Source organism: Petaurus breviceps, unplaced genomic scaffold (genome assembly GCF_028583685.1).
Source record: "Petaurus breviceps papuanus isolate PSGF00001 unplaced genomic scaffold, PetGlider_PUasm1.0 91041, whole genome shotgun sequence".
NCBI classification, from domain to species: Eukaryota; Metazoa; Chordata; class Mammalia; order Diprotodontia; family Petauridae; genus Petaurus; species Petaurus breviceps.
In genome coordinates, this window is record NW_027187400.1 from 21162404 (window position 1) to 21175298 (window position 12895).

The window sequence follows — 12895 nt, forward strand, 5'->3', positions numbered from 1 at the left end:
CTACCCCACTCTCCTCTTCCCTTCTCTCCCCTGCCCTCCCCTCCCCTCCCTTCCCCTACTCTATCCTGTCCTACCCTACCCTGTCCTATCCTACCCTACCTCCCCTATCCCATCCTAACTCATCCTAACCTTATCCTATCCCACCCCATCCTTTTCTAACCTGTCCTGCTCTGACCTGTCCTGTCCTAGCCTAGCCCATCCCATTCTATCCTAACCTGTCTTATCCTATCTCCTGTCCTGTCCTATCCTATTACTATACTTTGCTACTTGGATTCATATAAAGTCACTGCCAGATGGTGTTTGGTTTGTAAATTCAAGTCAGCAAACATTTATTAAGTGACCACAATATTCACAGCACTTGGCTGGTGGCTAGGGCTACAAAGACAGAAATAAAACAGCCCTGTTCCTCCAGAAGTGGAGAAGAATACATTGAATGTAACAGTTAGTAATAAAAGTCATTTCCAATGGGAGAGAGTGCCAAAAACTGAGAGGATCAGAAAAGGCCTGATGTATGAAGAGACCTCTGAGCTCTGCTTTGACAGAAGACCAGGTGTCTACAAGGCAGCAGGGAGAAGAGAGAACATTTTAGACAAGGATACTACTTGTTCAAAATCTTGGAGGTGGGAGATGAAATGTTGTTTGCAGAAAACAGCCAGTAGAACAGTCTGACTACAGAATATGTGGAAAAATATGAAATGAGACTAGAAAGGTAGGTGGCAATCAGACTGTGAAGGGTTTTAAATTCCAGACTGGAGATTTTGTATTTTTAACATAAAGGCAATAGGGAGCCATTGATAATTTTTGAGAAAAAGGAGGGGGGAGAGAGAGAGAGAGAGAGAGAGAGAGAGAGAGAGAGAGAGAGAGAGAGAGAGAGAGAGAGAGAGAGAGAGAGAGAGAGATTGGATCTATTTTAGGAAAAATCTATTTGGAAGCTGTGTGGAGAATGGATTGGAGAAGGGAGAGACTGGAGGCAAAGATACCAATTAAGGGACTATTTGCCATTAATTCAGCTAAAAGGTAGTGATGGGCTGAACTCTGGAATAAAGCTACATGAAAGGAGAGAAGAAAAAAATATGTCACAGATATTGTGGAAACAAAATTGACAAGACTTGGCAATTGTTTGGATGAGGGAGAGAGGAAAGGGTCAAAGATGGTTCCAAGTTTGTGAAGTTGGGAGATCAGAAGGATGCTCATGCCATCCACGGCGGGGAGTGGGGGGGAGTTTGGGACAAAATAGAGTCCCACCCCATCACCAAATGATTTTGCTCCTTGCTCTCAAGAACTCTTTGTTAGACCTCAATGTATGTCGCCGTTCTGATCGTGTGTTCATCACTTTGTGTGTCCTCCCATGTTTCTTTGTATTCTTCATTTTTGCTCATTCTTAACACAAATACAAGAAGGATCTGTACTTCGTGACCATGAAGACTGCCCAGTGTGGAATCTCTCTCCACAAATGCAGATTGCAACTCTTTTTTTTTTCTTTTTGGAGGGGGAAGGCAGGGCAGTTGGGGTTAAGTGACTTGCCCAAGGTCACACGCCTAGTAAGTGTTAAGTGTCTGAGGCCAGATTTGACTCCAGGGTCGGTGCTCTATTCACTGTGCCACTAGCCACTCCTGGATTGCAACTCATTCTTGACTTAACAGCTAAATTCTACTGAGTTTCTGGAGGCACAAGGATGGAAAATGGAGACCCTGGGGTCCTGCACCAATAAATGTCAGAGGTAGGATTTGAACCCAGGACTGGCTGACTCTAAGCCTGGCACTCTCTACTACTCTCTAATGCCTCACAGCAGATGCTGAAGGGATGTTGTTGATAATATAGAAGGCAGATTAATCAATTCAAGTCAAGCCTTTAGGAAAAAAGCCTCCTATGGCTCAGTCATTAGGTTAGGTAGGGCCTCCTCAAATAAATAGTCCTTACCCTGAAAAAGTTCCCATTGTAGTGGAGGAGATATAATTTTTACACTTATATTGGTACTAGGTGGTGCAATGACTACCAATGTTAAACATGAAGCCTGAAAGGCCTGAGTTCAAATCCCATCTCAGACACTTAGCAGCTCTGTGAGCCCTGGGCAAATAACTTCACCTCCCTCAGCCTCAGTTTTGTTGTCTGTAAAATGGGGATGATAACAACAACTACCTCATAGGGTTCTTGCGAGGATCAAATTAGTGAGTCTATGTAACACATTTTCCAAACTTGGAAGTGCTAAAATAAATTCTATCTATTATTGTTACACCAATAAGTCAGAGCTAAGTATATACAAAGTAAATACAAGGTAATTGTGGGTTGGGAGAGTCACTAACAATAGAGGTACTCAGGAATATGAAGGGTAGGAGGCAGTGTCTGAGCTGAGCCTGGAAAGATGCAGCTAAAAGATTCTGAAAGGCAGAGGCAAGGAGTTGGTACTTTGTCCTAGAAGAAGGGAGCCATGTAAGTTTCTTGAGTAAGGGAGGAACATCGAGAGAACCCTAAGAATAAAGCCTAGTTATTCTGTCTCACATCAGCTGCCCTACCTAGTTTTGGCTCTCTGACTTGGTTTCTCTACACAGTGTCAGTGCTAAAGATGGATCTTGTTCTTGATGAGGCAGCTGACTCTTTCACTGAACAGAAGTCAGTGTCTTAATCAGAGAAAGTATCCTCTGGTTGAGTACATCTTAGCATTGATGGAGGCTTTTTATGCCTTCTGAATTTAACAGTGGGTGTTTAATGAAAGAGGCTTCAGTGAATGAAGGTTAGCACTCTTGGGAATCACAAGCCTATTTTACTGATGGCTCTTCTCCCTGGCACTGAGACCTCCCTCTCAGATGCCGCCTTACCAAGTTGTCCTTTGCAGTAGAGAGAACTGAGGCAAAAAAGCAGCACCTTATGATATAATGGAATTAGGAGACATGCATTCAGGCTCCAAGAGGTCAATGAGTCTAAACTATTTTTTTGATAAGGAAACTGAGACCAAACCCACACAAGCAATACATAGCAGAACTAGGATTTGAACCCTAGTCCTGACTCCAAATCCCATGGTCCTTCTGCCATGCCATGTGGACTTACTGGGAAATATTTGGCAAGCCTCAGGTCTGACCCTCAGTTTCCATTCCTGTCAAGGGAGAGGATTGAATCGGATGACTTCAAAGGTCCCTTCCAGTTTTAAATCTAGGATTCTTTTTTAACCTTAGGGGTCATCACATTAGGTTCATGTCTGATGAGGCAGATTTTAAAAGGCCTCATAATCTTTAGTAATTCTGTTCTTGCACGCATAATTATGAAACCTCTGAATGACTTAGGACAGTGTAGTGAAGAATCTTGGAAAGATCAGACTCTCCTATAGGAATTCTGGAGCTGTCCCCTGCCCTGGTCCTGAATGTTGACACACAAAAAAATCTAGGACAGATTTAAAGGTGTTTAGAGAAATCAGATTAGATCAGTCAGATGTGGCCTTTAAATGAATAAAAGGATATGCTTAGGAGTGGGTGCCCCCTACCCTCTGAAGTAAGGCAGGGGGTGGTGCTGAGGACTCCCACTTCCACCATTCTGTTTTCTCTCAGAATTTCAGGCCACCTGAGCGAGGGCCTATGATTTTTTTTAATCTTCCCACTAGTCTCTTAAATTTTTAACTCTCATGGCCTTGCTAGGAGGCTTTGGTCGGAAGAAGGGAACAGCCACACTGATATTCTGTGAGTCATGGCCCTACTTGGCCACCTTTCTTGTCTCCTTTCTCCCCGTGCTCTTTCCTCTCCAGATGCTCCACAGAACTCATACTTGCAAGAGAAAAATGCCACCCTCAGGACTGCTAGGTGGTGCAGTGAATAGAGCACTGGCTCTGGAGTCAGGAGGACCTGAGTTCAAATTTGGCCTCAGACACAACACAAAAAAAAATAGCCGTGTGATCTTGGGCAGGTCACCTAACCCCAACTGCCCTACCTTCCCCCCTCCAAAAAAAAAAACCCAAAATGCCACTTTCTAATCCTGATCTCACATTAGCTTCTTCAATAATAATGATGATGACAGCACTTTAAGATTTGCAAAGAACTTTACATATTTTATCTCATTTGATCCTCACAACAACTGTGAGAGATAGGTAGGTGCTTTTATTGTCTCTATTTTATAAATGAGGGAACTGAGGCATACAGAGGTTAAGTGTCTTGCCCAGGGTCACACATCTAGGCAGTGTCTGAGGCTGGATTTGAACTCAGATCTTCCTGATTTCAGGCCCAGCACTCCACTCATCCTGTCACTCAGGCTGGGAAAAAAATACAGCTCTTTGCAGTCTGAGTCTTCCCAAAGAGCTGTTACAGTCTGAATGAAATCCGGGTAGGGGCGCAGCTAGCTATCGCAGTGAATAGAGCACCGGCCATGAAGTCAGGAGGATCAGAGTTCAAATATGGCCTCAGACACTTAACACTTACTAGCTGTGTAACCTTGGGCAAGTCACTTAACCCCAATTGCCCTGCCTTCCAAAAAGAAAAAAAAAACAACAAAAACAAATAAACAAACAAAAGAAATCCAGGTAGTAAGGAGGAAAAGTCTGCCCATTTTGGAGGCTGGATTAGATATGGTTGTTCTGCTGGTATGGGCTAATGTTCATATAATTGAGTCTACAGTTCCTTCGTTGATCCCATCCTGAACTAGCATTCTGTAAATTTGCTAAACTGTAATTCCTTCAGGAGCAGAGAGGGTCCCTGTTAAACTTTGCCTCTCTCCTGGCTCCTAGCACAGTGCTCTGCCATACAGTGGGAACTTCATAATGGTTTATTGATTGATGAAATTAATAGGGAGGGAAGCTAGGTCTCAGAGTGAATAGTGCAAGGTCTGGAGTCAGGAAGACTCATCTCCCTGAGTTCAAATCTGGCCTCAGACAACTCACTAGCTGTGTGACCCTGGGCAAGTCACTTCACCCTATTTGCCTCAGTTTCCTCATCTGTCAAATGAGCTACAGAAGGAAATGATAAACCACTCCAGTGTCTCTGCCAAGAAAACCCCAAATAAGGCCATGGAGAGTCAGACACGACTGAAAAAAGAACTGATGAGAATGACAGAAAAGATTATAAAGACAGTTCTGTCTCCTCATTTTGCAAATGAGGAAACTGAGGCTCAGAAAGGGTGAGGCTTTGTTACTCCTTTTGGTTCTCTTGATCTCTGACTCTTCCTTATTTCATCTACTTTGGAGTCCCCCTTCCTCAGTCCTTCCACCCAGGCTCAGTTCCTCCCTCAGTATCTCCAGCTTCTTGGCCTCACCATCCTTTCTCTTCCTCTTGTTCCCTCAGCAATTCCCATTATAGCCTCTTCAGGGGTCCCCCTATAAAGACTCTTATTCCTTCTATACATCCTATTAATTTGTGTTCTTTAATCATTTCAGCCACGTCCAATTCTTCGTGATCCCATTTGGGTTTGTTTTTTTTTGGCAAAGACACCAACCAGCGTGGTTTGCCATTTCCTTCTCCAACCCATTTTACAAATAAGGAAACTGAGGCAAACAGTGTTAAATGACTTGCCCAGGGTCACACAGCTAATAACTATCTGAGGTGGGATTTGAACTCATGAAGGTGAATCTTTCTGATTCCCAGCCTTGCACTGACTGTATCCATGGCCTTACCCAGCTGCCCTTAGACATCCTGTATGTATGTACAAAGGTTGGGGCACTATAAGGTAAGCCTGCTGAATTTCATGTCAAAGGACCTAGACTCAATTCCTTCCTCTGCTACATTCTCCCTCTCTGACCTTGAGGAAGTGAGTTAACCTCCCTGGGCATCAATTTTCTCCTTTGAAAAATAAAGGGGTTGAACTAGATCATCTTTCAATCCCCTTCCCCAAAGCATCTGCGATCCCTTGAATGAATGAAATTGGGATAGGACACATGACAGTCAGACTACAGACTGAAAAGACATCACATTGACAGTTTGGTTTTTGTTTTTTTGTTTTTTCCTGCTTCCTCTTGGGTGAGATGTTCACCATGAAGAATAATCCGGGGTGTTTTATAAGTACTTGCTGCATCACCTGAGTTCAGAAGCAAAGGAGAGGCTGGAAGCAGAATCAGACTCCTGCTTGGGCTTGTGAAGCCCATACCAGGGGCCAGGGAGGGGAATCTGCCCTATCGGTCCTTCTCGGGGCAGAAGGAAGGTAGACTTGACTGAGCCCTGAATGCTTTGCCCCACCTCCCTGCCTCCGGTCTCTGTGACCTCTGCCTGGAATGCATGCCTTCCTTATCACCCCCTCTTAGAATTCCTAGCTTCCTTCAGGGTTCAGTTCATAGATCAACTCTTATAGAAAATGGCTCCTAATTGTTAGGGCTCTGTATCACCTCCTCAGATTAGCACATATATGCTGTCTGTGTCTGTGGTTTGTATACCCTAACAGAATGTAAGCTCCTTGAGGGCAGGGACTGTTTTTTCCTTATCTTTGTATCCCCAGTACTAATCCCATGACTTACACATAATAGGTGTTTATTAAATGCTTGTTGGATGTTCCAGGGGCACTCCATAGCCACTATCAAGCATTTGACAGGCTGTCCCAGAAGAGATGAGGCTTGCCCATTGGCCCCTAGAAGATAGAACTGCAGTAATGGGTAGCAAGTATAAAGAGACAGATTTACGTTTAATGTCTGGCGAAAAAAAAATTCCTAACAGACAATTTTTTCTAACAAAACCTTAGGCAAATCACTTAAACTCTGTGAGCCTCAGTTTCCTCACCTGTAAAATGAAGGTTAGACTAGGCGGCCTCCTTAGAGGCCTTCCTGCTCAAATTCCTAGGTTCTGAAACAACCAGTGGGAATCTTGACCAGTGTTTACAAAGCCACTTGAGCTTTGGTGAAAGGGTAGCCTGTTCTAGGGACCCCCAAAGCAGTGGACACACCCCAGAGAGAACCTTTTACCCCAAGGTGAAGGGAAGTCTGTCCCCACAGGACTTCGCATTGGCAAGGAGCAGGCCAAATGGAGATTCATCTTAATCTCTCATCCTCTGTATCATTCTCTATTTCAGAATGGCAAATATTCAGTCCTCTCAGGCTTGGGTGTCAGCTGCTTCCGTGAAGTCATTAGTCAAGGGGAGATGGGACTCAGAGTGAAGAGGCAGAATTCTGAGAAAGCCTTAGATGGGAAGCCAAGCTTTATCATGTCGGGTGGCTAACAGGTCCCTTCAGGATACTTGTGCCATCCCTCCCTCCACCACATTAAATATGGAACCGGGGTCAGAAGGGAGATAGCTCTTCTGAACAGAAGATGAACAGAGGAGGGGAGGGGTATGGTTGGAAGGACCACCCTTGAGCTCTGTAGGCAGAGACAGAGCCTTCAGTTAGGAAGATGATGTCTGACCCCGCCATTTAAAGAGATTTTGTTATTTATTACTTCTGTGGCCTGGGGCCAGCCTTAACTCTCCACATTTCTCCACCATCCTTCAGCTGCCTTGTCCTTCCACCTCTGTGGCCCCATTCTTCCATTGGTGAACTTAGAGGTCTCCATTTTGAGTAGGGGCCAGAGCAGCCACCCTTTATTCTCCAGACTTCACTGCAGTGGCCAGGTGTACCCCAAGCGCATCCTCAGGGTTTGCTGCCCATACAGGTTCTTGGATCTGCTTTGTTAAAGGAAAGCAACTCAAAATGGGTTAACAAGCTTACTTTAATCAGTCAGACATATATCGTTTACCTTGTTCAGGGGAAAAAGGTCAGCACCCCAAACTTCAAAATATACAGACAGAATTATCAAGACATTAACAGATCAAGTAGACAGCTTTCCAAACTGTCCAACCATTACATCCATACCCAGTCAACATCTGGGTTTCCACGTCTGGGTTTTTCAAAGCCGGGGGACTCTCAACAACGGCTTCCCAGAATTCAGATCAAATCACAGAACACTTCTCAAAGTGAGTCCCAAAACAAAGCTACACGTCAGGGCTTATATAGCCTTCTCCTGGCTCAGAGAATGTAACAACCTTATTGACTCACTGGCCAATCAAGAAGTATCTACTGAAAAACAAGCCTCCCTCCCCAGGCTTCAGGTGCATTTTAGCCTAGGGGCAGGGAAGATCTTCCAAATTTGCATTCCCATTACACCAGGCCAGAGTACCTCTTTCCTCACCCTCTATCCCACTTTCTCCCACCACAGAACAAAATTCAGTTTCCTGGTCACTTCTTTTCTACAGGCTTTGTCTTCCCCCATTAGGATGTAAGCTCCCTGAAAGCCAGGGCAGGCACTGGCTTTCTTTTACTTGTATTTGTACCCCCAATACCTGGTACAGTGGCTGGCACATAGTAAGCCTTTAATAAATGCTTCTTGACTTGGACTGATCACTTACTCTCTCATCTATAAAATGAGAAGATTGGATGAGGTGATCTCAGTTCCCTTCTGTCTCTAATGGTTTGTGATTCTGTGATTCTCTGGGCCCCAATTTTCTCCAGTAAAAGGAGGGAGTTGGATCAGATCTTAATTTCATGGTTTCTGTGAACTTGGATAGGAAAAAAAAAATTGTATCTTCAGTGGCACAGCAGATAGATCTCCAGACCTGGAGTCAGGAAGATCTGAGTTTAAATCTGGCCTTAGACACTAGCTATGTGACCCTTGGCAAGTCACTTAACCCTGTTTGCCTCAGTTTCCTCATCTGTTAAATGAGCTGAAGAAGCAAATAGCAAACCTTTCTGTTATCTCTGCCAGGAAAACCCCCAAATAGGGTCACAAAGAGTCAGACATGACTGAAAAAGCGAATGAACTGAAAATTAAAATTTCACAGTTTCTTCAGTTATGAATTTGGCTAACAAATATTATTTTGAGCAAAGGGTCCATTGGATATACCAGACAACCAAAGGGGTTCAAGCCCCAAGAAAAGTTAAGATCCTGTAATCTAGAAGAAAAAACATCATGCTTGTTTATAGTCAGAAGGCTCCTGCAGTCAAACCTGGATTCTAAAACTCTCTGCCTCTGTGATATTGGACTCTAATCCCCTCCATTTTCATATCCGTAACTGAATGAATGAATGAGTGAACGAACGAACAAACGAATGAATGAACGAATGAAAAGTAATTTACTATTTACTATGGCTAAAAAGTGTGCTAAGCACTAAGGATTCAAAAACAAGCAAGCAAGACAGTCCCTGCCCTCAAAAGGCTTACGGTCTAATAGGAGAAGATAACACATAAAGACGAACTAGAATTGGAAAGTCAAAGGGCAGTTACATGTTTGGCAGAATAGAGGCATGGTGACCTAGTTCCTAGCAAGATGATAATAAAAACAATAGTAGTAATTTGTTGTTCAGTCATTTTTCAGTTGTATCCAACTCTTTATGACCCTATTGGAGGTTTTCTTGGCCAAGATACTGGAATGGTTTGACATTTCCTTCTATAGCTCATTTGACAGATGAGGAAACTGAGGCAAATGGGGTGAAGTGACTTGCCCAAGGTCATACAGCTACTGTCTGAGGCCAAGTCTTCCTGACTCCAGACCCAGATTCACTGCGCCACCTAGCGGCCCAATAATGGTAATTGCATTTATATAATGCCTTAAGGTTTACAAAGAACCTTACAAATATGCCATTTTTATACTTACAATTACCCTGGGATGTAGGTGCCATTATTATCTTCATTTTACATATGAGGAAACTGAGGCAGACAAAAGTTAAGTGACTTGCCCACAGTCACACAACTGGTAAACGTCTCAGGCTGGATTTAAACTCGGGTCTTCCTGGCTCCAAGCCGAACCCCTGCACCACAGCTTATTTGTCAGAGCCCAAGGTCACAGAACTGGGAACCCAAGCCCCAGTGGTCAGAGAAGTGTAGGGGGTACAGTTTGAAGCTGGCCAGAAAGTGGTGTTATAGCCAAGTTCTAGGCAAAACTAATAGAAAGTTCAGCTGTCAAAGCCCAATGTATTAGAAGCAGAGTCCACATTCTGGTGGTGGGAGAAAAGGGCCAGAGGGGAAGCATCAGAGCTTAGAAATGCCTGGGAAGTATCAAATGGGAATGATTAGAACATTCCCTCCCTACTTCATTGGGTGGTTGTGAGGATCAAATGACATAAATGTATTTAAACACCACCTAATAAATGAATCACTGTGTTTAGTAGCCAGCAACTCAACGAAGACTTTGAACCAACGTGAAATCTTAATCATAATTCACATCCATAGAATGCTCCGAGGTTTACAAAGAACTTTGAAGTTCATCTTTTTTCTTTGCTAACATTGCTCCCTCTGGAGGATCACTCTACCCCCTTTTTCTGGTTGGTCAATTCTTCTTGAAACCCCCATGTTAAGGAAATGTCCAAGCCAGCCATATTCTCTCCTCTTCCTTCCTCTCTGGGCTCCACTCCTGACGCTTGACACTGCTTTCTCTTCCATGATCCAGTCGGCTTTTTGACCAGAAGTTCCATCTTTCCCAGCAGCCATCTCCCCCTGAGACCACTCCACCCCTACACTCTTCTGATGGCTCGGTTCCTCCCATAATGTCCGTTTGAAGATGGCTGCCCAGGTAGCCATATTTACTCCTTCATTCCTCTGGGGTCTCACTCCTGACTCTCCAAACTTCTTCCTCCCCCACAATCTCCTCCCACCCCCGTCCAGCTTCATTTTATGTATTGTCCTCCCCCATTAGAATGTAAGCTTCTTGAGGGCAGGAGCTGTTTTTTGCTTCTATTTCCATTTCCAGTGCTTAGCACAGTGTCTGGCCCATACTAAGTACTTAGAGCCCTTTTGACTTGATCTACCAATGTAAGCCTTTGAAGGGTTTCCCTGCTTGGGTTTGCCACAGGTCCAGCACAGCAGAAATAGGACTGGGCAGGGAGGCAGAAGACCAGGGCTCCAGTCCTGACTTTGCCACTTAGGACCTGTGTGACCTTGAGCGAGTTACTTCTGGGCCCCAGTTTCTTCCAGCTCTAAATGGCCTGTGTTCCTACACATGCTTTGGGTCTCATTGTCATTTACTGGATGTGAGTGTGACCCTGACTGCTAGTCCTGGGCCCAGTTTCATGTCCATAAACTTATTTGGAGAAATTTTGTATATACACACATGGATATACTATATAGATACATATATAGCACATATACATACATGTGTGTGCTATGTGTGTATACATACACGCACACATGTGTACCACGTGTGTATACAGTATAGACATACATACACCTGCATGTGCTATATAGATGTATGTGTACAGTATACACACACACATACACACATGTATATGCTGTGTGCCTACAGTATAGACACACACACATTTACACACATACATCCTTGAGGCCAGGGACTGTCTTTGCTTCTGCTTGCATTCTCAGTGCTCAGTACCGGGTCTGGCCCATAGTAAGTACCTACTAAATGGTTTTTTGACTCGATCTGCCCATATAAACCTTGGAAGGGTTTCCCTGTACACACATCCGCAGTCTCCTTGAGGACAGGCATTGTTTCCTATTTGTCTTTGGATCCCCAGCCCCTGGCCCATTACCCAGCATCATAGGAGGTGTCCCCTGGGTGTTTGTGGATTGACTGATTCATTGATTGATTGAGTGTGTAAGCAGAAAGGGAAATAGAAAGCAAGCTCCTGTCTTTCCTTACAGTCAGCTCAGGGTAATCTGAATTTAGATTCTCTCTCATATAAGAATATTAGATCCTAGTCAGGCTTCTGCTGTAGCTCAGCCTTGCTCAACACTTAGTGTGTGTTCAGGGACGGCAAATGCATTTCAATGTTTGGCTCAGCCAGATAGATTGTTGCTGTGAGAGACAGAGGGCAAACAAGCTGGAATTGAGCAGGTGGCCATTTCAATGGAAAACCCAGGCAATCTAGAAATAACCTTTGGGGGGAGGGGAGTGTTTCTCAGGAAACCTAGGCTGGATAAGTGTGACCTCTTCAGCAATAGGAGAGAGACTGGAGTGTCTCCAGGGCTTGGACCATGGGATAGGCCAGAGGCAGGGCCGGGCATTCTGATGGGGTAAGGGTAACTAGAGCTCTGACTGGCACAGGGCAGGCAGGGCTTCACTCCAGGACACCAGCATGGAGGGGGGCTCTTTCTTCCCTCATTTGGATTCCTAGGCCTTCAGCTCAGCAGCCCTGGTGTCTTATCACAGCTTTATCCTTCTAGGCCCCACCTCCAGTACTGCCAGATGCCTTCCCAGATCTGAATTTGCCCCAGGTACAGATACAGCTGGTTGCGTCTCTGAGCTTGACCTCCCCAGCCCTGCTTGTCCCCACTTGGCCCTGGGGAGCTGAGTAGATGAGGACTAAATTAAGGTTGAAATCAAATGAAAGCCATTTGGAGTTTAATCTATAACTGGGATTAGCAGCATCTCCACCTTCTTCAACCTGGGTTTGGAGTGTGCTTCCACTACTCACTAGCTGTGTGACTATGGGGGAATCACTTAACCTTTCTGGGCTCATTTGTACGAAAAATGGGGGTGATCTTACCTTCAGGACTAATCTTGCAAGGTTAGTGTGAGAATCAAATAAGCAGTATATAAAGGCCTTTTTTAACTACTACTAATAACAAACATCTCTACTTTTCACTTTAAAGTTTGCAAAATAGGGCCGCTAGGTGGTGCAGTGAATAGAGCACCGGTCCTGGAGTCAGGAGGACCTGAGTTCAAATGCGGCCTCAGACTTAACACAAAAACTAGCCGTGTGACCTTGGGCAAGTCACTTAACCCCAATTGCCCTCCAAACATAAAAATAAAAAAAGATTTGCAAAATATATTATCTCATTTGATCATTATAACATCCTTGTGAGGTTGGTGCCCTTATTAGCTGCATTTTACAAATGAGGCAATGAGAGAGAGAGAGAGACAGAGAGAGAGACAGAGAGAGAGAGAGAGACAGAGAGAGAGAGAGAGAGAGAGAGAGACAGAGACAGAGAGAGACAGAGACAGAGAGAGAGAGACAGAGAGAGAGACAGAGAAGAGAAGAGAAGAGAAGAGAAGAGAAGAGAAGAGAAGAGAAG

At 44.4% G+C, this 12895-nt stretch overlaps 1 protein-coding gene and 1 long non-coding RNA gene across 2 annotated transcripts in view; one reads left to right on the forward strand and one right to left on the reverse strand.

Moving 5' to 3' along the window:
• The window catches only part of LRRC38 (leucine rich repeat containing 38), a 49140-nt gene that overhangs the window by 26915 nt on the left and 9330 nt on the right, over window positions 1–12895 (forward strand). The gene's annotated exons all lie outside the window — the stretch shown is intronic.
• LOC138153886 (uncharacterized) overlaps window positions 7333–12895 on the reverse strand; it is a 49318-nt gene continuing 43755 nt past the window's right edge. The window contains exon 4 of the long non-coding RNA XR_011166492.1: window positions 7333–7557. This is a non-coding gene — a long non-coding RNA (uncharacterized lncRNA). The remainder of the gene's footprint in view (window positions 7558–12895) is intronic.